The 10,614-nt window shown below is 34.9% G+C and overlaps 1 non-coding gene across 1 annotated transcript; it reads left to right on the forward strand.

The window, feature by feature from the left end:
* Positions 1-4,706: 4,706 nt before the first annotated feature.
* On the forward strand, positions 4,707-4,777 carry TRNAT-AGU (transfer RNA threonine (anticodon AGU)). Its single transcript has one exon. It is a non-coding gene; the product is annotated as a tRNA-Thr (tRNA).
* Positions 4,778-10,614: the final 5,837 nt, after the last annotated feature.

Here is a 10,614-nt window from a genome sequence, read left to right on the forward strand (position 1 = left end):
TATTGATGCTCTATATTGTAAATTCTTTCTTGAAAAGTGAGGAAAAGAATATCAGGATGATGTACTGCCCATGTTAGAATAGGAGTTTAGATTTTTATCTTATTTTATAAGGATAGAGTAGTGAATCATAGGGGGAGCATTCCCTAAATAATTAGGAGAGATTTAATCTCATGTTGTTGTGGTTGAAACCACAATTTTGTAAACTCTTCTATTTTGCAAAATTTTCAACCAACACTATGATCAATGATGTAACTTGTATTCTATGAGGTTTTTTTCACACATATAAATTTGATGAAAAAAAATTGAGTAAGTTATCACTTGCTAGTTTTATTGGTATTAATGACTCATGTTGCACAATTTGGTATTAGATCCTAACCTACTACCTACTTTCATCATGATGAAATCACCTTATCAAATAAATGTTCTAATATACATCATATAATTAACAATGATCAATGACATGATCAATTCCAATAGATAAATTAGATACATGCACTTTTGGTAAAAATGTATTGAAATAAGTTATAAGTTTCCAATCACTTGATTAGCTTAAATCAAGGTTTTTAATGAGTCCTACAAGTAGTCTTCTAGTCTTTGTAGTGGCATCTAGCAAATGATCATTAGTCTAAAATAGGTAATGGAATCACCCTGCATTCTCAAGATATCATGATGACTTGTCAATGTATTCCTATTCATTCATTTATTTTACCTATGTCCATGATCGTGATATTATATGTGGACGTGTATTTACCTTCTTGAAAAAATTGATAGCAAATAGTGCGGAGTTCAAAGCAACATATCTTTGAAACAAATATATAGTACATAGAAAAATTTTGTAAACCTTTTGGAGACTAATTAGGTATCCCAAACATAAAGACTACACTTCTCTTGACTAAAGGAATGACTCACATGATTCATGGATTTGATGTCTACCAAAGAGTCTAGATAAATTCCTAGAAAGAGAAGTCTACTTCATTATAATAAAATAAAAACTCCTATTTAGTTGTTATTAAAAAATTTAATGTTATATAGTGGATGGAATCTCTTTCCACTCTCAATTGCTCTTCATCATTAACTTAAAACTGGGCTTCACCTTCAACAACATTGAGATATTAATGAGATTGAACTACCATGGAACAAGTCATTTAGGAGACTCAAGAGGAATATGATACTATTTTTATTTTTTTAAGATAATTCCAACTCATAGAGGAAGTCACTAGCATAATCAACACATTAGCCTTCCTTACTCGTCTAAACCAATATACGATATTATAATGCTTGTATAATTTGCAAAATGACTTAGTTACAAGCTATATTCCATTATTGATGATTTAAAGAGACAGTGAGTGATGAAAATAGGGTAGACAACTGAGAGGGGGGGGTGAATCAATTGTCTCAAAAATTCACACTACTTAAACTTATTTTTAGATTTGATAATTAAGCATGCAAGCATAAATCAGTAACACATCAAGAACACACATAACACCAAGATTTTTTACGTGGAATACTTGGTCAAGGGAAAAACCATGGTGGGAACACACCTACAATAAGATTGTATTGTGTTAAGTATTGAAGTATTACAATGGAGAATGCAAATGCATTCAAGCACACTGCCTAGAGGTCATTGCTAAAAAACAAGAAGGGCTACAACCCAGGGAAGGCTCACTGCCTTACAAAAAGATTCAGATCACATCCGAAAAATCATGAACTAAGAAATAGCATCTCCTAATGCCTGGTTACAATTTCGATTAAGCACATAACAATTTTTCCTTCTTCACCCTTCTTCTTTGCTTCTAAAATATTAATACATTATTCGCGCACTCTACATCCACAACACACTCAAATACAAAGATATTACATTTATTTATACAAGACATCAACCTTGGAAGGATCAACAAGGTCGGCTCAACACTCACCACCTAATTACAAAAATATAACCACGCACAATACAATATCACATGTGGACCATGCAATGTCATCCAAGACATAGCATGGACCCAAATAAATACCTCAAACATGCTACACCTCCAAAAATTATGCCATGATCATCCGCAATATGCTACAATCATCTGATCGGCCGAGAACCGAATAACACAAACATACCAAAGAAAATCATCAATTATGAGCTCAACGAACAATGTGGACCATCAATACAAAAGGCACATGATATAGAAACATCCACAAGCATCATGAATTACCACCGCAACATCCACACCAACACAATTTACTAGAATCATTAGCATCATCATACCGGACCTCAAGAAAACTAACTACAATGACTGTCAACCATGAAAAATCACTTGCGGACCTCCAAGCCTCGAACCACTTGAATTGAGGATACACATCAATGTCCCAAACATATCTCCAAATCCGCAGATCAAAATATTACAATGCGAAGCAATGCAGATCAAAATACTGAACACTGTGTCATCACTGAACAACTGAAAAACCAGCCACAACACAGATATCCATAACTTATTCAAATCTTCATGCAGACCTCTACAAATTGAACTAAATCATCTACAGACATCCCTCCACAAACCCTTTAATCTGCAAACTCTGATATTCAACATGTTGAACAAACCAACTCACTAAACTTCACTACATCACTGTCATAGACAAAGAAATATGTTGACATCAATGACAACACATCTCTCAAATATCTCTCAAGCACATATTTGCAGCATTCTTCCAACAATCTCACAAAACTTCCAACAATGAGAAATCATTGTTTTTTTGTTGTATACACCTATAGTAATTGTGTAACTTGGGAGTGATTACTTTGACTTATAAATGTGAAGTGAAGTGACAAGTGTCAACTGCCCATTAGGTGACCATTGTCCCACTCATTAAAAATAGGAACCTTCTCTCATGAGCCCCTATCTTTTTGTTCTAATATTTTTTTTATTTTAATATTATAATATCTAAGGGCAGTGTCAAGTTTTCTTAGCAAGAAAATGATTAAAGTATGGTGTAGTCATTTAGCTCAAACTTTTTGTTTAAAATATTTTAGGAACCTTTCTTTTTTTAGTGATCTCATGATTTTTTATTATTTTCTTCTTATTTATACAACTTTTTAATTTAATAATAAATTCATTAATATTTTTGTTTTAAATTTCTAGTTCTTAAAAATAGCTACTCTACCATTTAAAGAGAAGATTTCATATGATATATTAGATTATAAACTTTCCATAAGAACATTGAGATATAAGTATCCATTTTTAAATATCTATTATTTGATTTTATTAAATGGTTAATGCATACTTAATGTAAGTGCATGTAAATAGGATCTAAAAGGGGCTCAAAGGAACTTATTATGAAATAAGCAATGAATAATTTCACATATTTGTGTTTACAACTTAACGATTTGATAAGAACAAGAATCATAGTTCTTAGAGATTAGTTTCTAAACTACTTTGATAAGGTCAAATTTTAGGAGCATACAAAATGATCCCACTCATTATGATCCATAAGTATGTAGGAATAGATTTTGTACACCTTGCATAGCGTCGATAATTTTAATTTTGTAAAATAAATATTTATTCATGGTGGATCTTAGATGATGTGTTTAGCCACATTGTGGATCCAATTGTAAAGTTTCATGTAACATTGGGTTAGATATTTTATGTGCAATTTGCACATTGAAAAAATATTTAATATTTGAGAAAATTAGTACCAAAAAGTTAATATGAGGTCAATGGTTTTGTGTACTCATGGTTTTACCTAATTGCCTTGCTTTACTTGTGTAATCTTGATTTAATAAAATAAACACATGTTTAGTGGTTAAGGTTAGAACTTTTGATGGTTTTATCTTTGTTCCCAATATATTGAGATATCATCTAAAAAGTGCATATGTGAAAAATGGCATGTGATGCTTAGATACATTCTTGGATATATGTAGACATGTATAAGTGGTTCTCTTCTCCTTAAATTACCAAAATTTGGGTTTTATCAGACAGGTGTTCTCCCACCTTTTCTTGACCTCTAGATTTATCACTATGTTGTCCTTCCCTTGATTTTTCCATCTTAACCTACTCAACAATTGATTTGACATCATCGCCAACTTGTTCTTCCCCAGCATCAGTCCATGAAATTTGATATCATTTTCCTTTTGGTTTATGTTTTCTTCTTATTCTTTCCATCCTTCGAGGGTGGTCAAGAGACCATCTGAACATAAACATCCTCACTTTTAGCTTCCTCCCAATCTTCATAATAATTATCCTTAATTTCCTTATCCTCTGAATCCGTACTCATATCTGAGTAATGAGTGATCATAGGGTTTTGTTTCTTACTAGTCCTTAAACTTTCTTAGAATCAACTTTTGGGAAAAAATCCTTGACATATCCCATCAGAAGAAAATTTAACCCTTTATGGAGAATGAGAAGTTTCAAAATTTTCCAATGATCTTTAATGTCATTATCCAAACAAGCAACAAGAAAAAATGGAAAAGATGCTTGTTGGTGTTGGAAATAAGCCACACCTGGACCAACGATAGACTAGTCCAAGAAGGGCCAGTAGCTCAGTGGTAGAGCACTCCAGCAGCGTTGGAAGGTCCTAGGTTCAAGTCCTAGCGGGTCCATGTCTCAACATGGTATCAAAGACAGGTCCAGGCTAGGAGCCCCAAGCACACAAGAGGTGTGGCTTAAGGGGGGGTGTTGGTGTTGGAAATAAGCCACACCTAGACCGACGATGGACTGGTCCAAGAGGGGCCAGTAGCTCAGTGGTAGAGCACTCCAGCAGTGTTGGAAGGTCCTAGGTTCAAGTCCTGGCTGGTCCATGTCTCAACAACACCATTTTCTTATGGCGAAAATGGTTTAGGAGCATAAAATGAACTCTATAAATAGCAGCAAACCTACTTTCTAAAGTGACATACAATGTAATATTTTTTGCAACTATGAACCAAATGGGCTTGATGGATAGCTTGTCATAGCCTCCCACGCCAGCTTCACAAGTCTTTCCCTCTCTTTCCCTTTAAAAAATTGGCAAATTGTAGCATTTGTAAAATTTCTATCCTTTAAGAACTTCACCCTTTACATAGAAAAGCATGTGATATGAGAGATGAGATCTTCTGAATTTGTGATCTTACAATAAGCAAAGAGTGTGCAGCTTCAATCTCCTTACAAAATTTTTGGCAACCACTAGGTCATACCCATTAAGCCTCTACAAAAAAGGAAGCAAACTCCCTTCTTCAATTATTCTCCAAGACAAGTCATTCTACTGTACTTTTGTTCCCTCTCATTGTCAACACCAACAACCACAAATAGGAACAGGAGAAAAGGATAACCACTCAAACCCCACCAAAAACAATTACCAATCAAACCCCACCAAAAAGACAATAGAGAACTAGCCCAAAAAATGAAGAAAAGGTAGAGAAGAAGCCCAAACAATACCCAAAAAGTGTGTGAAGTGACTAATTAATAATGACAATAAATGGCAACTCATACACAACTCTTCTACTAATCATAGTTTATGATGTAAACAATATTAATGGTTAAGGGGTCGTGAATACCCCAAAAATCAAGTAGAGTGCCTAGAAACCCCAACGTTAGAAAACACATCCATTAATCTATTTCCCTCACAAAAAACGGGTATCTTTGGTTTGAAAACAATCTTGTCAACAACCCTAAATAAGAAGTTCTCCTTAATAGCTCTACAAATCTTGATGAAAACTCTATCAAGATTCAAAAATTCCTCCTTGAAAACCTTATTATTTCTCTCTTTCTAGAGACACCAGGCAACCTGAGGGATAATGAGAGACCAAATTATTTTAAGAGCGTGGTTTCTAGAAGGAGCATGCCATTGAGACTAAAGAATATCAATAGAATTAGGGAAAACATAATTAATATTCTTGTAGCATCGTAAATAGTATATCTATGCAATTCCTTGCTCATCTGGCCCTATTTTAGCATGTATGGCCTCCTACATCTAGTCCCCTTCTCCATAGCTCAATTTAGCATCTCTTTTTGGCATCTCTTACCCAAAGGGGTCCAATTTGGGGCCACATTGGGGGATTGAGTTGATCAAATCAACCTAGTCCCCAATGTTTGGCCCTAAATTTGAATCACATAACACTTGAAGTGGTTAGGTGGGAAATATTTTCTCATGTTGGTCTAATCTGAGTTTTGCACCCCAAAATGCTTGAGAGAGGTATATAAGCAAAGTATCCTCCTCATTTTCGGTAAGTTCACATCAATCAATAAGGAAAGATTGAGATCAAGCCTTCAAGCATTCAAGGCATTTCATTTCATGATATCCTTCATTGTGGCAACCTTCAACAATATTCATGCAAGCATATCTTTTATGATTTCCTTTTAGGTCTTTTGTGTGGAGTCATGTTATTGCATTAACATTTGAGGTCATCTTCAAAAACGTATTTACATCATCAAGGTACAAGACATTTATATTCTTAGATCTAGCATGTACTATATATCAGCACACTTTCCTTTCATGTTCAACTTAATTCAATTTCAAGGTTGATTCCAAAACTAGGGTTTGACTTAGGAAAACCCCTTTCTACCCAACATTTTTTCTCTTTTGTGTGTGCAGGAACAAGTGGCAAACCTATGAAAATAAGTGCATGCTAATTAGGAGGAGAGCTACAATTTGCAATTTGTTGAAATTGAAACTATTGGTACTTTGTTGATCAGATAGACCCTATCTCGGGACTCTGTTGATCAGATCAACCCACTCCTCCCATTTCTAACTCAAATTTGGACTGCAAGACAATCTTAGTTTGCTCTACTATCTCCTTTTCTGGAATTGGTATGCCAATTTGTTGTCTCTATATGCATGTTGAAAGTTGTCTATCTTAGCCTATTTTTATTCATTTACAATTGCATAGTCATTTTCAAGCACCCCACGGTGAAGGATCATTGCATCCACTTTGTGATTGAGCCTTCTTAAGCCTAGTGGATCATCTTCCTTCTGATGGTAAGGTAGCACATGGAAATAGGTTCATTGTTTGCATACATAAAGTTGGAATCCTATTTCCCCGCCTTACATTTGGGTGAACCTAACGCTTCACAAAATTATCGGAATGAATGACTTTAATGTGATTGGCAACATGGTGCTTGAGAGTAGAAAGATGGAAAAACTTAGTGTTTCTATCTCTGCTTTTCATCCACACAACTCTAAAACATTGTTTCTAGAAGTCTTCTTCTCTAATAATGATGTTATGAAGGCAAGATAAGAGATCATTATATTAGGCCCGAACCAACTCATCCAACCCATTAATCTAAATAATCTTTTGCACCACATCCAATTTCTTCTTGATATAGTCATTTTCACTAAAAATATGGGCAAAAGAAGTTTTATTCCCTTTTTGAACATTGGATTTAATAAAGGCCAATTTCTTGGCCACTCTAAACATTGTCATCCCCTTGATCTAAATTTACTGCCGCTCTCTAACTTTTCCTCAAATATCAGTATGTCAAAGCCACATCTTTTCAAATCGGAATGGAAACCTCTTCTTCCTACTAAGAATCTTAGATAAAACGATATCGAAAAGTGGTCATAACCCAATTTCATGAGAGAAGAAAGGGAACATGAATAAGAGGCAAGCCAGTTCACCAAGATAAGAGCATGAACTAGCTTAACTTGAATAAAATATTCCCAACACAACGATTCAACCAAGTATAGGAAGCAACTTTAAGGTCCACATCAAACATGACTTGGTCATTAATGAAATCCATTAAATCAAACCTACTATTCAAAGGAGCTTGTGATCTCCCCGATTTTCTCTCTTTTTTTATGGGAGTATTAGAAACCCCCATAACCAACCATCTAACTTATTGATAGGAAGCTTTAAAAATACTCAATCTATGCCAAAGCTTCTTTCTAGCATTCTTGTTATTAGGGGCATAAATATTAGAGACAATCCATGAGGTATTATCCTATAAATGATGAAAATAAGTAGCAACATGGTTTGAGTCTTCAATTAAGATCACACCCTTGACAATTTTGGGGTTCCAAAACATGGCCAAGCCACCTAAAGCACCATCTACACTACTTCCACAAAACCACACATTTTAGTTCCTTGAACAAGCAAGATATCAAGCTTATAGTCCCTAATTAAATTATATAAGAAATCATGCTTATGAGGGTTGTTTAACCCTCTAATATTTCCATGAAAGGACTTTCATTGGGTATTTTGAGAAGTTTTCATGGAGCACACCTCAAACAATATGTTGGATCCCATCTACAATTTCCAGCTTCCATTCCTTTTCTCTACTTTGTTGAGAAGATGGTCTTCCCTTACCTCTTGTTTTCAAGCCACAATTTGAACTTTTGTCTATTCCTTGTAGTCACCCCCTAAGATGGATTAGAGAAATAAGTTATTATTTTTAATTCGTGATTTTTAACCATTATGAAAGGGGCCTCTTCTAATTCACCATAGTAGCAGCCAATCCTAAACGGGAACAAACTTTTTGATAAAAGAACCATCACCATTTGATTTACAAGTTGTGAACCTTCCTTAATGGATTCAGTTGGTTTCTTCTGCCACGATTTGAGAACCAGTCATCAATTCCGAATAGGCCTTAAAATATTTGGAAGCAATATCCTTAGGTGCATCATCCATCAAAGGAAGAGAACAATTAGAGACGACAATCATACTATGAGGAATATCCTCCTTATCTGACATGAGCATTAAGAGTTTCACTAGGAGGATCTCCTATAGCAATATTTTCAAAAGATTTATCAGCCACAATCACCCTAAAACTAGCAACACCTTTGGGTTTATCAATATTGCACACCTCTCTCCAAACTTTTTGTTCGGACTTTTGAGACTTACTTGGACAGTTCTTTGCCCGATGGCCCATTTTTTGCATAAGCATGCAAAAGGGATCAATTCAAACTTTACCACATGGTCCTAATCACTAAATATAGGCAAGTAAATTTGAAGTGTCTTCCACTCATAAAATCTGAAATAGACTAAGCGCTTTCTGGAAGAAGTCATTTTATCGATGGTTAGCAACTGACAAAAAGCACTAGCAATACTCTTAAAGATTTCATCATCCCAGAATTGAATTAGAAGCCCAAGAAGCCTAACCCAAATTGGGACATAGCTAAACGAAAATTCTGTAGTATCAAACCTTGGTTCGCATTTTTTGAACACAAGAGTAGATTACCAATGAGCCACGATCCACCAGAAAGAATAGCCCACAAATTCTCCTCACACGAAAAAGAAAAAGAGAAAAAACCTCTACCATAACCAAAACATCAACCTGTCCTTTAGTTTTCCATTTATTATGAACCAGAGATCTCATAAGGTCAATGTTGGAGCAAGAGCCCAAGAATTTAACCACCAACGTCATATCCATTAATGAATTGCTTTTCTCAATAATGCAACCAGAGATAGAAATGGAGATCTCACATGTGCCAAGATTTGCCTTACAAAGGATCAGGAGAAGATTTTTTACTTTTAGATTCAGTGCCAAAAAGAGTCGCTCATTATGGTGCTGATTTAAGAGGAGTTTCGACAAGACCCTCTAATCCTTTCTAACCATCTTTACAAAAATCTAAGCCAAGAATCTTAAGGACAAAACTTGAAATCTAACCACCTGGCTCCGCAAGTACCCTAAAAGCACCCCTAACGATAGAACATGTCCCATCAACCAAGTGAGAGTTCATCGAGCCTTTAATTTCCAATTGACAAACCCCACCCACTAAAACATCTACAAACCTATCGTCATTATCACCATTCAAATTAAAACTCCCTATTCTCGTTTCAATCTGATTCAAAATCAATTTCTAAGTAGTGTCTCTTAAGTCTTCCATAGGTGATTTCTCGTGTGTTTACTTATAAAAAGTGAATTTCTAAGTAGTGACTCTTAGTCTTCCATAGGTGATTTCTCGTGTGTTTACTTATAAGGAGCTTGTATTGTGAGAGAGAGAGAGAGAGGCAAATAAATAAGAATCTAGAATTGGCTTGATATCAAACTTGGGAACCATGCCTCTATCAACAACCTCCTGGAAGTCAACTCTAGAACTTCTAGATCTTTGCTCTATTAAAGGATAAGTTGGAAAATCTAGATAAAGTTTGTCACAAATATGTGCTCCATCTCCAAACTCAACCTAGAATTCAATAGTATTTTTCTATGCAATTACACCTAATGTGAAATAATTTACTTTACTCCTCAATAGTTCCAAACTTGGCAACATTTAAAAACACTTAAATGCTCTAGATTAGTCATAGGGAGGCAATTGAACAAGACTAAAGATAACAAGAAAGCACCCAAGCATACACATTTTTTACTTGGTTCATTACACCAAATCACAATGCATCACTTGTTCTACTCCCCATGAATACTTGGGAACTTAAAAATATTTAAAACCATCTTGAGGTTTATCGTTCACACACAGAGAACCAAGTTTTCCCAAATCAACACCCTAAAATTTGAGAAAGATCAAAACAAGACGACACCTAAGAATACAAATTTGTTACTCCTTATAAATACTCGATCAAAAAGCATCACTATTAATTGCACCATAATGAATGATTGCCTAAATCCTTCACTGATTAAGAAAGTACAAAAAAAAAAGTGCTAAATAGTAGGTTCTAAATGTACAAGGTATGGCTAAACGAATAGGTAAACCTGTATGCATGGAATAACT

Source organism: Cryptomeria japonica, chromosome 5 (assembly GCF_030272615.1).
Source record: "Cryptomeria japonica chromosome 5, Sugi_1.0, whole genome shotgun sequence".
NCBI classification, from domain to species: Eukaryota; Viridiplantae; Streptophyta; class Pinopsida; order Cupressales; family Cupressaceae; genus Cryptomeria; species Cryptomeria japonica.